The sequence below is a fragment of the Pieris napi genome, chromosome 1 (assembly GCF_905475465.1).
Source record: "Pieris napi chromosome 1, ilPieNapi1.2, whole genome shotgun sequence".
Classification (NCBI taxonomy): Eukaryota; Metazoa; Arthropoda; class Insecta; order Lepidoptera; family Pieridae; genus Pieris; species Pieris napi.
Window position 1 is genome coordinate 10,733,165 of NC_062234.1, and position 14,412 is coordinate 10,747,576.

The window sequence follows — 14,412 nt, forward strand, 5'->3', positions numbered from 1 at the left end:
TTAATGCACGTTAACTTTCATTTTCTGCGATAGCATTCACTAAATGGTTAACACATCTCCGCGGCTTTCTAACGCTTATTACCGGTGAAACCAAACAATGTGCAGGGATCACGAACATGGGCACAGAAGTGCTTGAGAATACCGTTTAGTTCAAGACAGGTTTTTAATTGAATAAATCGAATTCTTGTGCTAATTAATATCACCGCCTTGCTGTCTACTGACGTGTGAAATCAGTAGGTTGTTGTTGCCTTATGAGACGTTGCCTCGTACTATAATGGGGATCGAATTCTAAACTACACTTGCAAATGTTTTGTATTAATTAATCATTAAAAATGAATCTTTAAATTTGTTAAGCAATAACTGTAATTAAATTTTACAATATTAGTAAAGTATTAAAGAGCAGTGTTGGCCTAGTGGCTTCAGCGTGCAACTCTCATACCTGAGGTTGTAGGTTCGAGTTGTGCACCAATGAGCTTTCTTTCTATGTGCGCATTTAACATTTGCTCGAACGGTTAAGGAAAATATCGAAGGAAACCGACTTGTCTTAGACCCAAAAAGTCGACGGCGTGTGTCCGGCACTGGAGGCTGATCACCTACTTGCCTATTAGATTTTAAAAATGATCATGAAACAGATTCAGAAATCTGAGGCCAAGATCTAAAGCGGTTGTAGCGGCACTGATTTATTTATTATAAATAATTTATAGTAACTAATAGTGAATAAAATTTCAGCTTTACAATAGTGAATAATTTATAATATTTTTATACATTAAAAAATCATATTATATTAATATGGAGTCAGTTGCAGGTCTTTTATAGTATTCAAATAATTAAAACTTTTAAACTATCATTGATTATTAATGTTGTGAGACACACAGGGTCATCCAATATTTAATTACGCGTGATAAAACGAATTGATAGAATGTTTATGGCTTTACACAACAGCTGGGGGAGAACGAAGATTTATTATCCCCAACACTTTAGCAATTTGTGAAACTGTGGGGACAATAATTTCATTAAATAGAAAGAATTAGTAAATTGCTTCGCACATCATTCCTATAAACAAACTGATTATTGATTCTTATAAGCGCAGTGTTGGCCTAGTGGCTTCAGCGTGCGACTATTATCCCTAAGGTCGTAGGTTCGATCCCCAGCTGTGCACCAATGGACTTTCTTTCTATGTGCACATTTAAAATTCGCTTGAACGGTGAAGTGAAGAAACCGGCTTGTCTTAGACCCCAAAAGTGGACGGCGTGTGTTAGGCACAGGTTGATCACTTACTATCAGATTGACAAATGATCATGAAAGAGATACAGAAGTCTGACCTAAAAAGGTTGTAGCGCCTCTATTTTTATTTATTAATAATTCTAGTAATTAAACTAATTTAAATGGTGGGAAAAATGCGGCTTACGTTGTCTAGTTATGTAATATAATTTGTATCTACGTCACTCAGCTTACACGAAGGTCATCGTCAAATTTTCTTGATAGCAAGCATGGCTTTGTGAATTATACGTTTCCTAATTTTATACGTCCGTTTATGAGATGAATCTACTCGTACAGTCAGCATATCTTTTTAAGTAAGATTTTTATTGAATAAGCTGAAATTTTCTTTTTATATTAATTAAAATTATTTAAATCGTAGTAAAAGTGGATCGGATATTTGCACTTTCTATATGAGATCACCATCGTATCATATTTAATCCATCTTCGGTTCCTTTAATAATATTTACCTCTAAGTGATATTAAGTTAAAAAATAAAATGCTTGTAAAATTTGTTTTTTGACAAAGTCTATATATTTTATTCCTTTTTACGTCTGCCCTCAGATTTCTGTATCTGTTTCATGATCATTTGTTAATCTAATACGCAAGTAGGTGTTCAGCTTCCTGTGCCTGACACACGCCGTCAACTTGGGTCTAAGGCAAGTCGGTTTCCTCAGGACGTTTTCCTTCAACGTACCAGCGACTGTTAAATGCGCACATAGACAGAAAGTCCATTGGTGCACAGCGGGGATTCGAACTTACGACCTCAGAGTGAGAGTTGCATACTGGAGCCACTAGGCCTACACTGCTCGTACTCTCTATACTTCTTTGACGTTGTATAATTTTTAATACAAATACGTATATAATTTCTAACAGCAATCTCAGAGTATAGGTCACAAGTGTTTGAACGGTATACGAGAATTTATTACATTGCATGTCCGCTCATTTGTTTCCAACGTTACATAACTGTATAGCTTTATATCCTGTCATCCTGATGCGTTATTACACAGTTCCTTAGCTTCATCCATTTATGTAAGACGACACCAAAGGCGATTAGCTGTAAGTAGGTCGCTCTATGGTCTATACTCGAGTTACAATAGTTTCCATATACTTTCATTATCGTGCAAATGTAACAATTACGTTATCGTGCGACGACACTCTGATGTCTTTGTTACTGCCACCAGGGTTGAGATAACATTTGTATTGTTCGTGTAGAGTAATAACATTTTATCCGACCATTGATGTAAGGTATTTGAACTTTTTTTCTATGTGTAATCTATTTATTTATTGCTTATTCTGTCCAATTAGTTTTTTTAATATATGTTCAATGGTTGTTATTAAATTATTTTTTAATGGCTGACAAGTATTCAATATTTAGTTCATTCATTAACGAAATTGAAGGCCGCATTCTAAAATTAAAATAAAGCATTTTTAGTTTTTATGAATTTTTACCTCAGATAATGCTAGACTAGATTGGTTTCAGGAAAGACTTCCTCAAAACTGGGATTATATATAGGTATAGATTATGCATTTTAGTAACTTCAGTTATTATGAGGTATTGTTTTCTACATACACAACATAATAAACTATCATTATTATAGCTTAATTAACGAATCATGACAAGAATTACTTTGTTAACATTTCTTAATATTAGTATAAGTTCTCAAAAAATTAAGTTCGATTTCTTTTTTAGTGGTCTTGTTTTTGTATGGCCCCTTTAGGTTAAAAGCCTCCTCCATGTTTTTCCATCCATCGTCTAGTTTATATTTACTCTTAAATAATAGAGGTATATTTTTGGTTACAAGATATTATGTTTTACAGACAATCATCCGTCATAATGATTAAAGTGATTACAAGGTGTATAATTTTAATGATTAGGGTATAAGTAAATAATAATTAGCATAGGTTACTTCTACTGTAATTCTACTTAATGTTACTAACAATTTGTTTTATTATAATGATAGATTACATTGTATTAGTTTTTGCATTTCAACAGATTTCAACATAAGGTGCCACTTGCCTTTTACCTTAGAACCCAAATCAAATTGTTCGTTGTCAATCGATCCCAGGTCCTCGCAATATACATAACATATATTAAATATATAGCTATAACAACATATAAAAAACTATTGATAAGTGTCAGTTCGTATATAAGCGCTACATATCGAGGTTATAGCCTTGCCCTGAGTGGCCGGAGGTTTAAAATTAAGGTTTATATATTTATACTTCATAAGTTATGTCTTCGTGGATAATTTATTGAGAAATCATTTCCGGGTGTGAGATTGTGTTCGTTCAGAAAAAAATATGCGCTGCCTGTGACTTAATTTGAAAGAAACTACTACTGTAACAGGTGATGTTCCAAAATCATATCGAATAGCGTTCAGCCGATGACAGCTACTTCCATTGACAAATTTCTGAGCCTGTTGCATTATAATTTTCTTTTCCTGTTGTTTTTCTGGTTTCCAACTAAACAAACGCTGAAATTTAATCTGTATGCATTACCAATCTGAGCCTTATTGTAAATTAGCTAAGAAAATTATCGTTGAATGAAAGTCGTCATATGATAAAAAAACTGATAAAAGTCTTCACGACCTTCAGATTTCACATTTACGTATATTTGCGATTGCCATTGTTGCATAAGACCGGTACAAGATATAATTATTTTTGATTCGACTAAGTACCACATACGCTGATTAAGTTTACTACTTTGAGGTGGCATGTAAATATATTAATTAAGGCTTTCAACGAGTTCAAGCTTCAAGTATAATGAAAACTCTGCTTTAGTCCGCCGGAATTTTAGTCTGTTTAAAATTAGGGTGGACAAAAGAATTCTTCTTTTAGTGCCTCTCCATTACTGGAAGTTGGCTGTCAATCTCTTGAAGCATGTCTTGTTATGTGCCAGATGCAGCAACTCCGTAGTCCCAATACCTACCCGTCCACTCGAAAGTTACGAAGCCACGCTGCTTCCTTCTACCAACACGCCGTTTACCCTGGATTTTAATGTTCTGTTCCTATTTCAAAAGAATTAAAAGGTTAATAATAAAACTCATATAAGAAGCGAGATCACTAATCCAGTGGCGCTAAATTATTTTATGAGTGTTTTTAATCTGTTGGTGTCAGTTGTCAGTTGTCATTGATTATTCTTTGTTTTTTAGTGTTTTGTGCGCCGTGGATTTTTGGATGTATTGGTGAGATTCAGAAACGACTTAGCGCTAACTATGACTTACGCATGTCGAAATCCAATACATTTGTGTACATACGCGGTATACGGCAGTCATACCAAAGACATGGCTATTTTTCACTTTAGAATACGGGTTACAACTGATATATAAACCACAGTTTATAATCCTCGTCTGAAGATCAAACACAAAAGCACAAGATTGAAAACCCTACATTATTAAATATTTTCGTTTGTAGAAACAATAAAAGTGATTTCGATTTGTCGTGCGACTCATCATAATAATTTGACCTCAATAGTATTTATTCGAAATGTAAATTATTGTTTACCTTATTGTATTTTTTATGAATTCAGAATGATTGTCTTACAGATTGTAATAAAATTATGGAAGTAGCAATACAACGGAAACTACTAAAATAATAGGGTAGGGTTATTTATTATCTTGGTATCTATTGTCCAGTAATTATCTAATCACTTTAAAATTATCAGTTCTATTGACAACTTTGACTACTAAAACCCAATCAGTATATTACGAAGTATAGCAATTAAATATTGTATAGCTATATTTACTTATGTAATTATTTAAAACTCCGTGTTAATGACATAAAATATGGTGCTGAAATTAACATAAATTAATAAAAACCTGTAAAAATACACAAATTCGTTCAAGTAAGAATATTTAAAAATGTTTATAGATATCATATTACATTTTTAATGTATAATAAATATTTTGTTGCTAAATTTGCAAGCTATGGTCTATTCATATTACGCATCGACACACGAGTTTTACATTTTCGCTTATAAAAGCTATCACTAACATCAGCGCTATAATATAACACACTTAATTCCAAACAGCAACATTATATTCCTAAAATTGTAGAATTCAGTTAAATTTTATTTTTACAAAATGCGGTATCATTTCAAATGTTTTTAACTGCCCAATTTTACTCATTATAAAATAATAGGTTATCAGTCACGCTACATGTATCGTACAAAAAATGGACAAAAAGTTAAACAAAAAATAGCAATCTTGTGGTTCCATACCAGTTACCACTACATATAAATAGGTATTGTACCAAGGGCCACATGTACAATCAGGGGCGAAAATCTGGTTTGCTTAAACCAGATTACAGCTACTTTCATATTTCGCGAGTTGCGCTCCAGTTATAACTGTAAATTGTCTTTTCGGTGATAATTTAGGAATGCATTCGTCATGCTACATTCTAATTGCAGGAATTTTAAAAATTTTGGGTTCGAGGGTTGCAATATCGCTATCTATTCGAGACGTGTTTGTTGAGTGGTGAGATCGTGCCAGCGAACGCGGAGCGCCCAGTCCGCACCGAACCATCGACTAGCCACCACGCCACTCCGTGCTAAACACCGCACAAACGTGGCGTGACAGAAAAAGCCGGCTGTGCACGGGTTGAAAAGTGACAGTGCCTCAGTGAGGAGAAAAGTGTTCGGGAATTTCTCTGGACTAGCTGAAACCACCTGTTTTCGATTAACACGAGTACGATATTACGAATTTAAAACTTCAATTGCACCACCATTCATTTGGTAAGTTTTTATTAGTTAATAGAAACGTCATTTATTAAATAATTTACTTATTTCTATAATCTTTGACTATTGACCTGAGGACTGGTTTTCAAGGTTTTTACGTGAATATGACGCTGAGATTTTTTGTGCTATCTACATTATTTCTCGTTCCTTCACTTATAATCTACGAGTGAAAATATTGGACGAAGAAATGAGAAGGTTATTCTAGAATTTAGATTTATACGTAATTATTCAAATGTTATCGGTGTACTTGACATAATTATTTGATACTTTAGTTTATTGTAAATCATGTCGCCATGTGTTATCGGCAACTAATCATATTATTGATAAGCCTTTAAAGAACTACAAAGTTTCTTAGTACATGTGTAAAATATAGGATTTATTAAACTACCTTTAAAATACAAGTACTTAAGAAACGTAGGTAGGAATGTTGTGAGTACACTACCCTATGATTTCAGAATTTATACTATTAATTCGCCATTAAATATGTGTATAATAATTGCATTTGCTCCTAGGTTTATTTTCTAAAATATCTGAACAATTACACAAACGCATTTTCAACTTATGATAATTTAAATATTATTTATCTCTTCAGATGAATATATGTTCATTATTATTTGCTTTACGTAATTTCATTGTAGCTACATAAATTATCAATGTCAGTGACGTATGTAAAGGTTGTATATATTGTTAAAATTACATTAAATAAATTATTTAGTTTTGCCATTCGGTTGTAGAAGAACAACTTCTTACCTAAAATTAATGTTACGTGGAAAATGGATTAAAATTAATAAAAATCATAATATCCAAAGCCTACCTTCCTATCCCGGTATTCAATTACTGACTCGCTATATATTCTAAACTAGACCCCGCCATATCCGCTATAACTAAATTCAATTTTCAGTCTAAATAAAATACATTTTACACGGTAAAGCCGATTCTTAAAATTCATAAATATTTTCGCATGATTACAAGCAATAAGTATATCTTATATACCGCTGTCGAACCCGTCAAACCACCATGCTCCTTTTTACCTGTTCAAGGCTAGATTTATGTAGGCAATGCCGTATTACCTAGACGGCTTGGAGTCTGCGACTAAAATTTTGCACGATGTTACGGTAATACTCAGTGGCGTGATAAGTGAACGGCGTAGCGCGATCGCGGGGTCATTTAAACCCCGTGCTTAATTTTATGTTTACGAGGTTATTGACTTCCATGTATTATGATATTCAATATTTAGTATTCTTACATAGAAACTTATAATTGTGTCTTTGGAATAGCTTTCGTCCTAAGCCAAACTGCGTAATTTTTAAACTTTTTTCAAATCTATTATAGCAATAAAATTTTATTTTAAAAGCACAGGCGGGTAGGAGATGTAAGATGTATGTTTAAAGGCGTAATATTACATTGATTATTTTTTTTGCGTAAATTCTACCGAAATGATAATGTATAATAAAATTATGTATAATTTTAATATAAAATGTAATACTTCGATAATAACTTTAATAAGGTCAGTTCATTTTTGCTAAATATATTTTAATGACAAGAACAATTTAAAATAATGTTTATTTGGATCAAACACGGTTTTAATGATCGTCTCCTTTTCTAGGATGAAATATAAATTAACTTCAGCAAATTAGGAACAAATACAGTCATTAATTAATGTCATAGTTGCTATTTATAAAAATACTCACTTTTCCAAAGAAAAAAGTTTTATTTTAAATTTAGACAGTGTCAGAAAAACCTGCAATATGTACAAATACTTACATGTGAACAGTACCAAACCATAAGTTTTTAATATCATCTTTATTTATTTAATTAAACTAATTTTGCATCTACTATCCGAGATCAAAATTAGTACTTACTTCTTCGGTTGTGGCCCAAACTATGTATATAACATTCTACCATTTCATAGCTTTCAGATGCGACATGTCCTCCAACCACACTTCATAAATAGATATTAAAATATTAATAGATCTAAACAAGGTCCATTACCTGTGTAGCAACCGTTTATGGTTCGTGCATCATTATGGCTCCCCAATGGCGCACTTAAGGATATCGCTATTATGATCCCCTACTTTTCATTCGTAACATAGAATTGAATTAAATAAACCTTGACCGTCGCTCTTATGTAAGGCATGAATGAATGTCACGTTACAGGGATAGACTTGTAGGGATTCTAATATCATTAGTATTTTTTAAATAAATCTACTTAATGCTACTATTAATATATTCTTTAGTACTATACAATCTCTCAGTTTTATTTTGAAATTCAAATAGGCCAATGAAGTGAATTTATATTATTTAAAACGCGAATTATATCTCATTGTATATTCGTGTCGTGACCTTATAGTGTGATGTAATCGGTTTTTATAATGCTAATTTACTTATCAAATGACTAATACACGCTTTTACTATCACCATAGTGATAACAGCAAAGTCACGAATAAGATTCGTAAAATATAGTTAATATTTAGACGATGATTAGATAGATTGGTGGTGTTTTCTGATTAATTAACTTTTGATACTGTTACACAAACGAAATAATGTTTTCAGTTGTTAATAGAAAAAAATACGTTAATAAATAAAAGAGATGTTTGAAAATAAAGTTCATAATGTTTATTTTATTGTCTTTATTATTCAAAGACTTAGAAACAGTTACCTATTATTTGCGTATTTCAATATTTCAACATACATATGTTACATTAAATTTAAAACCCGAATAAGTATGTAATTCAATATCTACTATATAAAAATAAGTCGGGTTTTCCTTCCTGACGCTATAACTCCAGAACGCACGAACCGATTTCCACGGTTTTGCATTTGTTGGAAAGGTCTTGGACTCCGTGAGGTTTATAGCAAGAAAATTCAGGAAAAATTTCGACAGAAAAGCGGGATCACCAAACGAAATGTTACATAAAACGAAGCCATCTGGTGGCGAAACGGAGTTCGCCGAGTTTGCTAGTTTATAATAAATTCGTGTGTTATAAGATATACACCATTCTAGTTTGACGCCTTTTTTGCCGCGAGATCGATAAATTACCTAATGACGTTTCTATTTCCTTAAAATGTTTTAGAATTTATACGAATTATTTTATAGCATTTTTTTATGTTAATGCAAAGTTTCCTATCTAAGTGGTCTGTTCAGTTATGGCAGAGGTACAGATTTTGTTTAATAATTTTAAGAAAAGCTAATTTTCCAAATAACGTAGTATTATAATTACTCCTACTCCTCACTGAATATTTTATAACTTGACCAAAACTTTGTTCTTTCACTTTTGCGATGACGGAAACATTCATTTTTAATTTGCGGTTGAAGTTTAATTTAACAATTTTAAGATTGCTTAAAAACTTAATATAATTGTATTATAATTGGCATAAATAGATTTGTAATGGCTAATCGGCGTCTACTAAATTAATTGTAAAGAATTTTTTTACCAAAACCACTTAGTAAACAAGTTATTTTATCTTCAACGTGTTTTTATATAATATACATTACGTTAGCAACATAATATTAATGTGTAGGGAAGTTAATTAATTTAAAATTAATTACTGAACTACGTTTATTGAGCCCGAATAGAATGGGCCGAAATTAAATGGGTACCTACCTAATATGTAATATTTATGAAGGTCCCTCGCTTAGTTCGCAACTTAGATGGCTGACCCGGAGGCCCTAAGTTCGATTCCCGATGACACCATCATGATTTCCCGGTAACAAAAGCCGATTTTTTAAAATCAAATAAGATAGAAATGGTCTGCCCCTTTGTCATTCAGGACGATTAACTTTACATACATACTGCACAGACATAATGCATATAAACTTCTAGTTTTATCTAATGTTATATTAACTATTATTCATAAATTTACTGTTAAGTCTCGTTTAACATGAATGTTTTCCATTGAAAATATGCATCTCAAAATATTCTTATGTGGCTATATGTTTCTGGTTAAGACGATAATACTTTTTAAGCATGTTTAAGTGATGTCAGCATTTGGTAAATTTTTTATTTCAATTTTTAATAATTCACGTTCATCTTGTTATATTCATAGCTACACACCCAACAATATAATTTATAATTTAATTTGTCATTGATTTCTACGTCTGTGGTAATATGTATATCAAAGTGTTAATAAATACCATGGCCTACCACTAAGATATCGTCGATCGAGTACCAGCGGTAGTAGCTGTGGTAGCCTGTATTTACATAACCAAGGTACTCACTTCCCTGCCCGACAGGAGAGATCGAGTACCCGTATCGCATAGATTTGCGTCTGCAATCTGTCTTTAAAACTCACGCTTGACCCACTGAATTAAGATCTGATAATACACGGTTATGAATAGCTGAAGGCATAATTAAACGGTCGTTTATATGAACTCAGAGGTGAAAGTCTGTATGAATTAGCTCACGAAACGTAACTGTAACCACAATTGCAAAAAATTTAGGCTATTGGGTTGTTTTAGATTAAACAATTGTGGGGTTTCATTGGCTTGCAATTTTACCACGCTGTGTATAAATATGTATCTGTCACCGTAAAATTGTAAACACCGTTAGATTGTAATCTATCTCGCGAGATTATAAACTGTCGAAAGATTGTGAACCTCAACGAACTGCTTACAATTTAACGTATTATTATTCGGTAGTTATATGAAATTGTTGGAAAGTAAAATTAATCTGTAATTGACCAAAGAAGTTTGAATGATAACTAAGTTAGTGTAGTACAATCTAACGAATAATAATATGTTACATTGTAAGCAGTAAGCTGAGGTTCACAATCTTTCGACAGTTTATAATCTCGCGAGATAGATTACAATCTAACGGTGTTTACAATTTTACGTTAACATATCTATTGTTTCTATGTGCACAGTACTTAAATCGTACGGAGATGAATATAGGAACTATAACACTGCCGCTGCTGGATTTCAGAATGCTAATCCGCCATATTAGCCTAGCCTATAAAAAAACAAAAAAAAATTATTTTAATGACTCATGCCTTAAATGAAACCTTTTCGTGGAACTGTCAAAATAAGATAAGCTTACAGTTTTAATAGGTTTAAGAACTTTCACTTGACTCTTATCGAACTAATTAGCGACGTAATTGTCTTTTTAAATGTTGTAAAGGACTTGTGAGTGGGACATGTGCCCTAGGCTTAATAGAAAGCTTGCATTATGAAATTACTGTTCATTTGTCGTTTATGGTAACAAGGGGAAACCACTTGTTAATCTCCGCTTTAACTTGGTATATTTTAACTAAAGTTTAGTGCTTAGGGTAGCGGAAGTAAAGAATAATTTTGAAATCTGCCTTATCTTTAATTCTGTAAAATTCAATTTTGATATTTTATATGAGAAGTTCTTATTTACCACCAACAATGCTTAAATTTTAAATAAACAGTACTATTGTAGACATTTTTTCCTTTACGTTTTTTGCTTATATCAAGGCCATGTATTCACAGTAAAGACGGAAGTTAATTATTCATTTACCTTGGTCTCGCGAAAAGTATATTTATTTTATACGGTCATTTTCAAATTTTACAATGTGAAATAGGGATGACAAATTACGCAGCAGTGAAGTGCTTTTATTTTTTAATTGTCATCAAATTTATTAAACTCTCGTGTCACAATGTTGGTACCCATACTCCTCCGAAACGGCTTGACCGATTCTTATGAATTTTTTTATGCATATTCAGGTATATCTGAGAATCGGCTACTATCTATCTTAGAAACCCCTAAGTGATAAGGGGTGTCCACTTATTTTTTTAGTCTTTTGTTTTTGTTTTGTTTTATGATAGGTACAGCAGACAAAAATACATACAACCCCTAATTATCACCCCTCTACGATCAATCCCTATTTTTATTATAGTTATTTTTATTGAACTAAAAAAATGTTTCCTAGAAATAATATACATGGCAAAACAACGTTTGCCGGGTCAGCTAGTAATTTCTATATTTCTGTGGTTTGGCAGAATTATTAACGTAGGAATTATAATTAAATTAGCTATAGGACTTATAATTAAAAAATAATTATAGACATGTACATTTAAATGTTTTAACGTCTGCTGTGTAATAGAAATTTCATTGCGCAAAGGCATCTATGACAATTGCCTTTAGAACTGGAAAAAAGATAATTAGTCTTAATTTCAGCAAATTAAGTCACTCTTGTAATCGTAAGTCGTGCATGAATGAACTCGAAGGTGTGTAAGTAGGCCATCTGAAACGCTGTCACAGTTTTATGTCAATTGTCAGTAACTCAAGACTTTTTGACAGCTTTTAAATGATAAGCTTTAATATAGTATTTATAATTAAACCGGAATATGGGAGGGCTTAAAATGAGTTGATTTGTATGCGAAAGCGGTATGGACTAACAAAATGTTTTTATTAATCAATATAAATCTTTTTGTTTTTAACATTATTTTTATATTCTTCGATAAGGATGACTTAACGAATCTTCTGCATGTAGTCATAACTATTTCTTAATAATTGATCCCCACGTCCTGACACAGGAACTTTTAATTTTAGCAGCGGCGGTTTATGGAAGCTAGATGCTAGGTTTATTAGAAATTCTATATCTATACTAAAAAAGCCTTAAACGATTATATTGGAACCTATAATTTATATGCCTAACACGAAGAGTCAACTTAGTTTAAAATGTATTTAATACCACCTGATTAGTATAAAAAACTAACAAAAACAAATCTATATACATATAAAGGGTATCTATGGAAAGTATCATGTTCATAAAAGTTTTTGACTTGAGTTACTACAGTATGTTACGACTGTTAAGTGATTAAGGTGGGTCTACAACTCCACGAAAATGGGTCAGCGCGACAATTGATCTGTCTATTGTAATTGTTGCTCATTGTTTAATCACCGTACATTTTAAATAACCAAACATCTATAATTGTCTTGGTAATGTCACTAGTTTTCTGCATTTACAATTTTTTATACAGTTCAACACTGAGCAATAAGTAGAAAATTAGCACTAAAAATAACCATGTCGGAATTTATGCTGAATTAAACGAAAGATGAGTTTTTTTTTACTGTAATTCGCATATATATGCGATATAGAATAGAGACGCATCGACACGTGTCTGGTATAGAGACGTTGTCGACCAATCACAATGAAGCGATACATTCTCGCATTTCGTTATTTAAAAGAACATACTTCGATATTTTTATATATCACCATACATAATATTGTACCACAAAGAGACGTAAAATTAAATGCAAATTTCTTCTCATATTTAGGTGTGTTTATAAAAAGCATCGATCGACATAAAAACTTTCCCACATTAAAGAACTGAATATGCACTCAAGTTTTAAACAAAGAAAAATTTAATACTGCTACGAAAGTGTAGAATGAAAATATCTGTGATTACAAATCTAATGGAAAGATATCTTTATATTTTTGACGTAACGTTCATCTTATAATGAGCCTAGATTTACTATAAAAAAGCAAAATAAACTGATTGTCTACTATTTATTCACAAGTCACGAGTGCATGCAGTAAACAGTATAATTACGTAATCCAAGTATAGGCATAGTTTAGGTTTGACTTCCAATAGGACTCACGTGATAAGTTTTCTTTACGATGTGTCTTTCAACAAACACTATATTACTAGTACTTGTACTTGTACTGCTATACCTTTACTTCTCGGCCTGGGGATTTAGTCAAGATGCCTTAACAGTAGTGTATGTAGAAAGTCGAAAGCTTAATTTGTATGAAAATTACAGTTCGTGTTCACAAATTTAGTAAGACACACGCACTGTGATACATTTTGTAAGGACCTTGTTTCCTTCGCAAGATTTATACCTGTTTTTATGGAATATTTCAAGCTTTTAAACGTTATGTTTGTGTAATGTGGTCTACAATAAAAATGTTGGTAATGCTCTTATATTTTGCCGTAAAAAAGTAAATAAAGTGGAAATAAGTTACTTATAATAATTTAAAACAGTTTTGTCAATTTAAAAATAAAACCTTTAAGAATTCGGTAAAACCCTTGTGTATATTTCTGATAGAAATCCAACAAAAACCATTGAAATGTCAAATAAATCTTTGCTTTAGAAACTGCTTGCGTGTACTTTCCTATGCCATTTACGTCCTTACCTCCCATAAAAGGAATATCTTCCTTGTTTTGCGAATAAAATGTATTCCATCGACATAAATGACGACTTTGACGAGACTAAAAAAATATGTTATTAATTCATAATGTGGACCAAATGCAGAAAACCTTGCAAGTTGCGTTTTTGTACTGACATTCATTAGCCTTCCGTGTTGATAAGGTACAAAACAGGCAAAAAATACATACAAAAATAAAAACTAAATAAATATATTGGAATAAAAATGTATATATTAAAGTACTAGGTACATATTTATTGGATTCACGGATGGATTAAACAAGAAAATAAATCTCGTCTAGGTCT

General features: G+C 31.9%; 1 protein-coding gene across 1 annotated transcript in view; it reads left to right on the top strand.

Moving 5' to 3' along the window:
- Positions 1-5,727: 5,727 nt before the first annotated feature.
- Positions 5,728-14,412, top strand: part of LOC125054167 (protein windpipe) — a 35,616-nt gene continuing 26,931 nt past the window's right edge. Inside the window, exon 1 of the mRNA XM_047655945.1 lies at positions 5,728-5,992. The gene's annotated coding sequence lies outside the window, so the exon portion shown is untranslated. The remainder of the gene's footprint in view (positions 5,993-14,412) is intronic.